Source organism: Colobus angolensis, unplaced genomic scaffold (genome assembly GCF_000951035.1).
Source record: "Colobus angolensis palliatus isolate OR3802 unplaced genomic scaffold, Cang.pa_1.0 Scaffold244, whole genome shotgun sequence".
NCBI classification, from domain to species: domain Eukaryota; kingdom Metazoa; phylum Chordata; class Mammalia; order Primates; family Cercopithecidae; genus Colobus; species Colobus angolensis.
This window is the reverse complement of record NW_012115644.1, coordinates 4,931,108-4,942,841: the sequence shown is the minus strand read 5'-3', so window position 1 is coordinate 4,942,841 and position 11,734 is coordinate 4,931,108.

Sequence of the window (11,734 nt, the reverse complement as noted above, 5' to 3'; positions counted from 1 at the left end):
AGCTTAGAATGACTCTCAAGTTTACTCCTTTATGAGGAAATCCACACCTCTAGCAAATTGTTCTGGAGAAATATTTGTGCATTTATACATGTACAGTTTATATGCATTTCTCTCAGGAGGAATACATCTATAATAAATTTACAAGGAAACATCTCCGGTTCAAAATATTTAGGCCTCCACGTTTATCTTTCAGGCTTAAGTAGAGAGATCCTTCATGTTATATTGCATTACTATTTCCAAATCCTTTGGAGACATTAAAAGAAACAAAGACGATTTCTAATAACTACAGCCCTTCAGTTTCTCAAAGAGCCCAGGGGTTGAGAGGTTAGAGTGGAGTTTCCTGAGTCTTGTCGAGCAATATGTAGTTGAGGCAAAGGTCATGCTCCCGGTGTTTTGTTTTAAATAATATTGACCCATTAATTCTAAACCTGCTTGTTCCTGAAATTATACAGGATTATAGTTTGCAAACTGCAGGACAATGAAGCAAATCAAGATGAATTACAGCCCTGGCCCTCCCTCCCATCCTCTGACATCTAAACAGGGAATGAGTCCGGTGTGAGTGTTTAAATGAACTTTAAGAACCCGATCCTCCTTTATCAGCGATTTTCAGCTTAAAAAAATGTGAAATTTGATTTCATAACAAATAGAAGCACATACCACTTAGTCCCAGAGAATTCATCCTCATGGCGCTACGAGGGTCGTTGTGGAGGTGGGGGGAGGGATGTGCTGAGATCTTTTGTTATGCTTGTCAACCCCGCGCACAACCAGAGTGGGCGAGAACAAACACCACACTGGGGAACTTAGAGCAAAAAGTAACCTCCGATTTTCTGGAAGCGAGAATATCATTGTTTTCGCGCTTTAGTTGCTTTCATCTGAATGAAACTTTACCTAGAAGCTTTTGGAGCTCAGACACTGAGTCTTTGTTCTGCAAGAAACTGCTGCTGCCACTTAAAGAGATCGCAGATAATGTCCCCGATTTAAGATCAGTGCTCAACGCACATTAACTTTCTTTCTTTTTAAAGCTCTGCCCCCGACTTGCGGAGGGATCACGCAGCAGTCGGGGGCAGATAAAAGCCCTTTGGACGAGGGTCACCTCCGTCCATGTTGTTCGCTTGAGAGCAGTGGAGAGCAAAACGGTCCCCACGGGCGGACTTTGGCTTCTGGAGCCGCAGGGCCCTGCGGTCCTGGCACCTTCGCCTCTCAGCCTGGTAGGGGGCGGGGAGGGGCAGAGCGGGGAGGGGAAGGAAGGAGCTAGAAGAGGGGATTTGGGGATGGGGGCTGGAAGCGCTAACGAGACCTGCCGGGAGGATTTGGTTCTCCTGCAGGTTGGTGAGTGATTTGGGAGCTCTGGTAGAGGAGGTGTACCTCGGCCTAGTTTGGTTTCGGAACTGGAACAACGCGAGGAAATCAATCAATCTGCAGGAAACAAAAAATGGAAGTCGAGGTTTAGGAAGAGTTGTCACTTCCCCGACTTGAGTGGTGCAGGCTGGGGGCGGAGACTTGAGACCTAAGAGAGGCCATTTCTCTCACCTCAGCTCCTTTCCCTTGGACTTCTAAAAGGAATAATTTTACTCTCTCCTCTGTTCTCCCCCCCAAACTCTCATCCCCGCTAGCCCGCAGGCCGCCTGCCCCTTTCCGCACCTCCTTTTCCCATCCTGCGAGAGAAACCTAGCTCCCAGAGCCGGTGCAGTCAGTCCCCTCGCCCCTCCCGCCCCTGTGCGGGTCCCCCTCCAGCCGTCGCTGCATCCACCACCTCGGTTCCACTCAATCGATTTTTGCTGCATGTCAACACTTATTACCGGTGAGTGTGAGGGTATTTTTTCTCCTTCTCTAGGTCTCTTAATGATTTCTGAGCTAGTTGTGTATTAAAGTGCTTAAAGAAACCTTTAACATAATCTATAGCGTGAGCACCAACCTCCCCCGCTTGAGTTCAAAAATGGCGAGCTCGAGGTTGGGCCCGGAGGCTTCCAGGCCTCACTGGCCTCAGCCCACGGCCACCCCGCTCTTTGAGCACTCAAAATTTCGCCAGGCCTAGGGCAGGAACCCCGCGCAGGCGATCCGCCGTCTGGGGGCTTTCTTCCCTCCACCCCCTTCCATCCCTCACCTGTTACTCTCAGGCACCTTTTTTTCTCTCGGTGTCTTTGGCCTATCCTCGGGTTTTGTTTTATTAAAAAAAAAAAAAAAAGTAAGCCTCTTAAAAAATTTCCAAGGCCCCAAATTCTTCATTCCGCTAATACCGATTTCAGATTGGTGGAGACCTGGGGAAAGGTGTATACAGCCCATGATTTTCTCAACTTCCTCCCAATTCCTAAATCTGAGTTTTAATGTTTACGACTTGGTTAGAAATTTAATTTTTAAAAATATGTCGGAGAGCCTGGGCCGAATAAGCAGTTTGATTAGAAGGCAAAATCCTCTTCGCCTCCTTGCCTGCTTTTTCTCTCATCCCCACCCCCTTTCTATTAGGCGCTGAAGCCTGGGGTGGGGGGGGGTGTAGGGGTGGGGGTTAGGAGTGTAACAAAAAAATTAATGGGAAAATATGAACAATGTCTTCAAAGTCCTAATATTCCTCGAAAGCCTTATAAATTAACCCTGTGAAGAGTGAGCCCTTTTAAGGCGAGTCTATAAAAATCCAGCGTGATTCCGAAGGAGGACGACCCTTCCCCCAATCCCTGTCGCGAATGTGACCAAACAAAGGTCTGTCCTGCAATCCACATCCTAATCCACGGGCGCCCCCGAGGTCGTCGCCGGGACTCCCCAGCCTCCGGCCGTCCATAATCGACGGAGCTACCCTGGGAGTCCTTGGCTCCGTGATTTAACTTTTTTAGAGAGGGGGAAAAAAGGAGGGGGTGTAATTAGATCAGAGGCCTTTATGAATATAGACTCCCTATTGATTGATTTATAAACCCCCTGACGAACTGCAGTTAATCTAAGCGCACCGGGAAGCAAGAAACGTGGCTGACTGAAGAAGTCTGGAAGTAAACGAGAGGAATTTCTGGTAGCAGATTTTCAGAAGGAATATTTTTTAAAAATAGCTTTTCTTCCCCAGTTTCCCAAACAATTGCATTAACTGAACTTGAGGGAATGGTAATTCGAGTTTTTTTAAAGAGGGTTAAGTAGAAACACCATTGTAAACATGTAACTGATTTATCTTTTCAGATTCTAGCAGATGAGCCCAGGGAAATTTTACTCTAATCTTCAAAATTTATCACCCTTGGCCCCTCCCACCCTTCCCTGCCCCCTCCCCAAAGGGAGGACTTCCCATTGTTGACTGTCTATCTGAAAAGATAGAAAACAGAATTTACTGTGTTTGGGATGCATAACTTCATTCACTTCTGTGCTGAGTATTTTATGCATTTCTAAAAAGTAAATGTTGATTTTAGATTTTGTTTGAAGATTAGAGAAATCCTGCAAGAAATGAAATACCCCATTGAAGATATATTTAACTCTACTTAATTACCTTTAAAAATCATTTCTACTCCTTTAGTAACAATACATTGCTAACAGTTCAGTAGTAGCTGTGGAAAACAGGAGCTATTTGAAGCTTAAGTTACTCTGCAGAAGAATGGCTATAAGAGCCATCCAAATTCCTTACAATTAAAAACATTTAAAAATACGTAATGACTACATGGTCAAAGTGTTTACTTTTGGGTGGTAGTGGGGGTGCTTTTTAAATTTCCTTCCTTCAGAAGGACTAAGAGAAGTGCAGACACGCTGGCCTCTCCCTGGGCAGGGTGGGTGTGGCACCCTGGGACTTTGACGAATCTTTCCAGACCTAGTTCTTCTAGTCTTCAGGCAAAAAATGTTTAAGGTGTTTGCCCTCCCTCGTGCTCTCTCTTTTTCTCCTCCATTCTCTCCCTCTCCTATTTTCTTTGTTCACAGCCAAGGTTTTGTCTTGTTTTGTTTTGTTTTGTTTTGTTTTTCCTCCATTCATGCAACTGAGGAAATGGCCCGCTGATGCTGAGACCTGATGTACCCACACTAAGGCCTGGGGGTGGATTCCTCACAGCCAGACTCCCTCTGCCAATGCTTTCTCTCTCCAGAAACAGCAAAGCCTCTGCCTCCGCTGACAGTTTGCAGCAGTGCGGGACAACCTCGCACACAGTCCTGGGCAGGAACTTTTATCCTTGTCGCTCTGGAAAGATAAGACCTAGAACCATCCCTGCTGTCCCCCAGAAAGCGGTGGGCAGCTTATTGAATGTGACCTGGGACTCAGACCAGTGGCAGCCCAATTCTTGGGCGAGTTTCCCCGCTCTGCGTGTGTCAACAGCCCTCGAAACTGCTTCTGCTTCTCTGGGCACGTATCACAGGGAGTGTGTGTGGGGAGCGGCTTGCTGCACCCAATAGAACTTCATGGCATCTTTCTATGTCCTCCTGGATCGACTGCAGGGCCTTCTCGGCGTTGCTTCAGAGGGTGCCCACATTTGGTTGCCCACTAGTCTCCCGGACAGCTTCACCCCGCTGTGTGTGGGCTCAGGGGATGGATGGGGGTGGGGGATTGAAGGGAGAGAGAGGACAGACGTGGAGACCCTGCAAGCCATTCCCAGCGCTAAGAAATGGGCTTTGCCTCTCAGGACCTGAGGTTGCAGACTGCGGATCACTTTGTTAGAAAATAAAATAATATCAAGCAAAGTAGAGTAAAATAGAACCCTTCTTCTGTGGGTGCTGGGCCTTGGGCGATGTTCATTCACAAGACACTCCTGACTTCAGCTTCTCCAGCTACCTCTTGAAATCCGTGACATCGAGGGAGACGTTCTTATCTAATGAGGCGGTGTCTTGTTTATCTGTTTCTCTGAACACCAGAGAAAAAAAAGAAGAAGAATCATCTCTTGCGAATGCTAGGCTGCAGCTCTGAGCTACAGCTTCCCGGTGCGAAGCTCCCCATCCCGGATCCTCCTTCCTCTGGGTGGCCGGGCCATCTTGTCATCCGCCATGGGCCAGGGTATGGATATTTGGACAGGTGACCAGGACCTTTTGGACTCATGAATTCCATGGGGACCACGCAATCCATCCCTTAGAACGACCCGAGGTACAGCCGCTCCACCTGAACGTGCCCCCAGGGGCGGCTTTTCCTAGCACCTCACTGGCTGTCTAAACAGGGTTTCAGTTACAACCTGGTCCTACCGCTTTCCATTTACTAAAACAGCTGCTTTATCTTAACGTTCATTTTTTGGCCAATGACATGGGGGAAGGGCAGCGGTGGTAAGAGTAACTGCCTGTCTCCCTTTACCCTGACGGTATTTTCAGAGGCACTAGGAGAAGCGGGAACCCGGAGGGCCACCTACACACCTCCGGGGTCGCCCTCTTGGCCCGGCACTCGAAGTTTGTGCGTCCCTCCGGCCAACAAAACCGGAATCTAATCTGCAGCTGCCTCCGCACCCCCACTTCCCGCCGCATCCCTAGCCCGAAGCCTCAGGCAGGCCATAGCAGCCCACACGCTCGAACTGCACCGACCGCCCGCGGGGTCCAGCTGGGGCTAAGCGGGGGCCCTGGCGCCTGCGCTCGGGACGACCCCGCACGCGCCGAAGCTCCCAGCCTGGCGGGCCGCCTTGTGGGCGGTCTGGACTCAACCCTGGCCCTGCCTTGCCGCTGCGCCTCCAAAGATCGCGCGCCAGGGGTGACAGCTTCTTCGCTCTCTTCTAGTCCACCCAGGGAGTCCAGGGTGGGAGGAGCCCCCTGCCACATCCCTTCTCACCCTTTCTCCGGCCTTGAGCAGCCATATACCTTGAACGGGTCATGCCTGCCTGCCTCCTTGGAGCTGCCTCTCGAAGCCCGGGGGTTGAACATTAACCAGCTGCGGCTATAGACTGGGGTAAAACGTTACGTATAAAAATGAATCATCTATCCGGTCCTGAGAGAGAGGACCTATAGAGAGCTCTGCACCTCGAGCAGCCCCAGCCGTGTCCCTGGCCCAAAGTACCTACTCTTCTGGAGGCCACTTACCAAGGACCAATCCGCCGCAGGAAGCGGAGGACAAATGAGGGGCTGGAGGAGGAGGGTGGCTGAGTCAACCGTTCTCCTTGAGGAGTTTGAGGTTCAGGGCTTCTAACACAAGAGCATTTCCTTTTCTTTCACACTTGAGAAAGTGTGAACAGCTTTTCATCTCTTATAAAGGTTCGTGGGGGAAAGCTGGAGTCTAGGAGGAGCGTCTGTCCACAGGGCCGAGAACTGTCGTGCTGCTGCCATCCCTGGCGCCCGGGATGGGATCCCGGGAGGCAGGGCTCAGTGGGTGGGGAGTGGCAGCAAGAGCCCTCGGACCTGAGACCTCGCAGAAGTCCTGGCTTGAGGTCGCGCTGAAATCCTAGGCTCCCATCGGATCCCACCCACAACTGATCTGGATCCTGCCTCCTTCCGACTCTGACCTATTTGTTTTTTCTTTAAACGTAAGTAATGGAAAGTAAAATGATACGTCTGCACTGACTTATGTGCTAGGCTCACGTGCCCAGTCAAAATATACAGAATTTACCAAAAGATAACAGAGCTGAAGGAAGAATTCAAGACAGTGCACATCCTAAGTTCCTGTGCCCTCACCTGGAAACATTACTGACTCAGGCACTCAGCAAATTCCTGAATAGGAAGATGATTCTGTTTCTGTATCTCTGTCTCTCTCCCTCTGCCTAACCTCTGTTCCCTCCACAACCCTCCCGCCCCCACCAACATTGAAGAAAAATCTGAGATAAGGTGGGTGCAAGCAAAAGGGAGATGTGACGTTATTAGGTCTTTCAGGAATTGCCAATCAACCTACAGAGCAATTCCTGTACCTCTTAAGAAGATTTTTTTTCTTATACAAATAGTTTTATTTAAATGCATGCCTGACTCATTATAACCTCTTAGTAAATATATATATATTTATATATATTTATATTTATATATATATTTTATATATTTATATATAAAATATTTTATATATATATATATATTCGAACAGATGGCACGCTCAGCCTCAACCTGGACCCTACCTCTGACTTGTTTATTGAAACAGAAGTTTTGCTGAGAGCATTCACTCAAATCTCTGTGCTTAGGGGTGTGAGAAAGTGGCTGTGGTGGTGTGCATGTCTGCTGAGAACCCTGCATCGTTGCACTACTCTCAAGGTCACATCCTAGCTTCTTCAAAGGCCACTGCTCCTGCTTCAGTGTGTTCACAGCCTGTGTAGTGATCCTGAGAATTTCTGGCAGGGGTTGGAGGGTGGCAGCAGAGACATGCAGTAAACAAGGCTTTCCAGAGTCTCAGCAGGCATCAACAACGTGACAAGTGTTATGTATGTGTACTAATTGGACATCACCAATCAGTTCGTTCTCAGTGAAAATGGCTTTCTGTTTAAGATGTGGTTACAGAGTGTTCATCACTTCTTGTAGTGTCACTGCTCTAACTTCAGTGCACACAATGCTCTGAATGTCATTCCTATACAGCTCAATTTCGTCAGCACCCAACTTGATGTTATTCCACTCTCCCAAGAAAAATAGAATTGACTCAAATGTTCCACTAAGTTAGCTCTAGAGAGACAATGAATGCATCGAAGCAAATAAATACAAAGAACTATGAATCACATACACAGTTGCTTTTCAGTGACTTAGAGACAAGAGAAACGTAGGTGGAGAAAGGGCAATTTACTTTTGGGGGTTTGAGTAGTTGGGGAAAGGAGTATTCTAAAGGGTATTGCAGTGTTCACTCAAACCCTCTTCTCCCCCACCAAATTACCATGTTATCTGACACCCTCGATCTATTTGTGTCCTGGGTAACAGACAGTTTGACCAAGAGGTCACAGACTAGAGGGCTTGGGTGACTGGAAACAAGTTTGACAAGAAAGGAATCTGGGTGGGGTGCCACCATGGAGGTGGAGAGAGGATGAGACCACAGTGCTGGAGCAGCCTGGCAACGCAAAGTCTCTGCTGGACCCTGCATTTACACAAAATGCCTTGTCAGAGAATGAGGGATTAGGAATAGCTATCAACACAGCTTCAGGGATGAGAGAAATTTAAGTCTCTCTCTCCATTCCTTTTCTTTACCTTCCCTTTATTTTCTACCTTCTTCATTTCCTTCTTTATTATTGCCCTTCTTCTACAACAGGCGACTCTCCCCAGAATTTTGGCTGCTCCTGGATTATGCCCTGCTTATCTTCTCTTTTGAATTAACGCTTGCAGATTGTTTGTAGTGTTCACTTTTCCAGATATGATACATTATTTTATTCAGTCAAGAGTCTACCTGTAAACCATTTGTACTTATGAATATGGAGTGCTTCTATGAACAATAAAAGTTTCAGTAGAATAAGTAAAGCATGCAATATTGTATAGCTTGTCTTTTCAGAGCACAAAAAGAACTGTGCACACTCTTTAATAAAGCCCCACTGCATGCTGGAGAGGCTGGGAGAGTGAGTGAGCAGGCTTCTTTCACCCAGGCAATATGACCGTTGGCATCCACCAAAGTGAGAAATCTCCAGTTTGCCATTCTCACCTTGAAAGCTCCTCCTTCCCTGAAACTACCATCTGTGGACTCACACACATTGTCAAATTCATGTGTTCAAAGAAAACACTGAAAAGTTTGTAAAGTTTATGTACTAAACTTTACACAACTTTTCACACAAATGCATCTGTTTTTCTTGTGCTAATACTCTTTTTATTGGCTCAGCAGTATTTTATTGTGATGTATCTTCCTTGTACAATTGAGAAACACCTTCATTGTCATCCTGCTACTCATTAGATTAGAACTTGGTTGAAACATATCTTTAACTTCACAGAAGGGCTGCCACATTTCACCCTTCTTTGGCTCCTTCTTTTCCTTTCTAACTTCTTCCAAAATCTCACTTAGAGGTTAATTCTAAATCTCATGACTCTCTCCCTTTTTACTTTTTCATTTTATTTCTGGGCAATTATTGTTCCCATACTCCCAAACTAACTTTCATCCATATTACTCCTTTGGCAATTACCGTATGGGGTGTTTTATTATGAGTTAAGATTTTGTGGGTCATTTTTTTTTTTTTTTTTTTTGGCTTCTTGTGGTGGCCTGGCACAATATCTTGTAACAGAGTAGATGTTCAATAAATGCCTATTGATCAAATGTTACAATTAAAATCTTTGTTCACAAAAACAAGAGTTCAAAGACATTAAAATCTATTGAATTGGCATAAATTAAATCTCAGATTAATTCTAATTAATTTCTAATCCTTTTCCCAACAAACTAGAAGTGTAAAAGAATTCTATAGCAGAAATTCCATCATAATGTTTTTCAACACTGCTAGCATCTTCCCTACATCAGAGCAGTTTCAGGATGGTGAATCATGATCAGGGTTCATAAGATACTGAACAAATTTTAGTATTTCCTAATACATTATTAAAATAAAGAAGTTTTGAAAAATCTAGTTTCGGGAATATGTGTGGTAAGGGAAGTATAAAAGGTGGGAGACACATAGATAACAGAAGTTTCCAGCTCGCAATTATCTAGAGTCATTTTACTGGTTAAGGGATTATGATGTCCAATTCTTCCTTACTTTATGCTTTTTTAAATTTCACTGCTCACAATTTGTAGTAAAATATAGTGTATCAAAATATATTATGGAAAAAGTTTTTTTTTATTCTTAGAGATATAAAAACCTAAGAAATTAAAAATATTGATCCAAAAACAACAAAAAAGATTTAACCCAGGCCGGGCGTGGTAACTCATGACTGTAATCCCAGCACTTTGGGAGGCTGAGGCAGGTGGATCACATGAGGTCAGGGGTTTGAGATCAGCCTGGCCAACATGGCAAAACCCCGTCTCTATTAAAAATACAGAAAATTAGCCGGGAGTGGTGGGGGACATCTGTAATCCCAGCTACTTGGGAGGCTGAGGCAGGAGAATTGCTTGAACCTGGGAGATGGAGGTTGCAGTGAGCTGAGATCTCACCATTGCACTCCAGCCTGGGCAACAGAGAAAGACTCTGTCTAAAAAAAAGAAAGAAAGGAAAAGAAAGACTTAACCCAATCAGACTTCGATTAGGGTCACAGACCAAACAAGTTATAGTTATTTTTATTTCTACTCATTTTTGTCCAGTAGGCCTCACACAGTTTTGATGAACTTATGGGTGGTAGAATATTCCTTAGAACACTAACCATATCCACTTCTACTTTCCAGCTGTTACCTAAACAACAAACTAGACACACTTCACTGCAAACAGTGGGAAGAATGGTATTACCTTTGATGAAACATCCATGGAGCATTTGGTAACTCTTAATATATACCAAAAAAAAAAAAAAAGTTTCACCTCATTGTGCTAAATAAGTAAATAATACATATATAAACAAACAAATAAATAAAATGATAGGGACTGGAATGGAAGAGAAATTTTAATGAATTTTAATGCAGTGGGTTTTGCAATGCCTGCAGAACTTTCAAAGACCCCAGTGTCTAGTGGAAAACCACTAGTTCGGGTCGGCATTGCAGGGAGAGGTAGATGGCTGGAGATTCCAGAAACCTAGGGGGAAGATGACTGGAAACTCACAAAAAGGTAACAGATTTGACACATTTTCTTTGGTTGTCTCAGTTACTATAATTTAAAAAATTATCTATACTCTCATAAAGCAATGGGTCAATATTATTTTCACAGTACTCTTAACACGTTTTACCTTTATTTTATTCATAACCATTTCTAAGTATAACAATATACAGTGACGCGGAAGACAGTTTGTTGAGTACTTTCTATGAGCCAGGAATTGTGCCAGTGCCTTTTATATATTAATATTATCTCAATCAGTTCTCACAAGAATACTATAAAGTAGATAATATTATTTCCTTATTTGACAGATAAGAAAACTGATTCTCAGAAGTAACTCGCCTCAGGCTGCCTGGGTAATGAATGTCAGAGTCAGAACTAGAATAGGACTCAAGTTAGGCACAATATGACAGGACCAAAGAATTGCTAGTCTTCTGTATCACTTTCTGCTGATGTGATTAGAAAATATGACTCATAAATTAAAAGTGCTATGAAAATATTTCCTAGTTATCTTATGAGATGAGTAGTAAAAGAAAAAGATAGAGATTATAGTAACCAAGCCAATCAAAGGTAAAGATGTTTTACTCTTTCACATGTGTTTCAGTGCACATTTCCCACACTAAAGCAATGGACAACTTGTCAAGGCAGTTTGATGTGACATTTTAGACATGATAGGAAAAGCAGCCAACTTGCTGATATTAAGAAAAGGATATATACATATATATATATATATATACACACACACACACACACACACATACACACACACATACATACACATACCTTCTTTATATATATACATATAATTACAAAAATATACACATATACATATGTATGGTCGTGTATATATACATATATATACACACATACACACATATCAGTTGGCATAAGATCGAGTGATTTTTTTCTTTGGCCTTGTAAATTATGACCTGTTCACTCCTTTTTTGCTTCTCTTCACCCCATTGACCCTTTTTAAGGCGAACTCCAGATCTCAGCTTAGACGTCCCTACTTTGGGAAAGGCCTCCCTGACACTCTGGCGTTAGGTTAGGTCAACATGCCCCTCCTGTGTGTTTCCATAACCATATCACAGCACCTAACACACTTTTATGAACTTAACACGTTTGAAGATTAGAGATCAGTAATTTCGTAGCATCTCACAGCTTGCCCTTTGAGCTATTTTTGCATGATTAGACTCAGATTATATATTTTTATGATATTCAGGATATCATACTGCTGCCATGTTCTTCCTGCATCATATCAGGAGGCACAC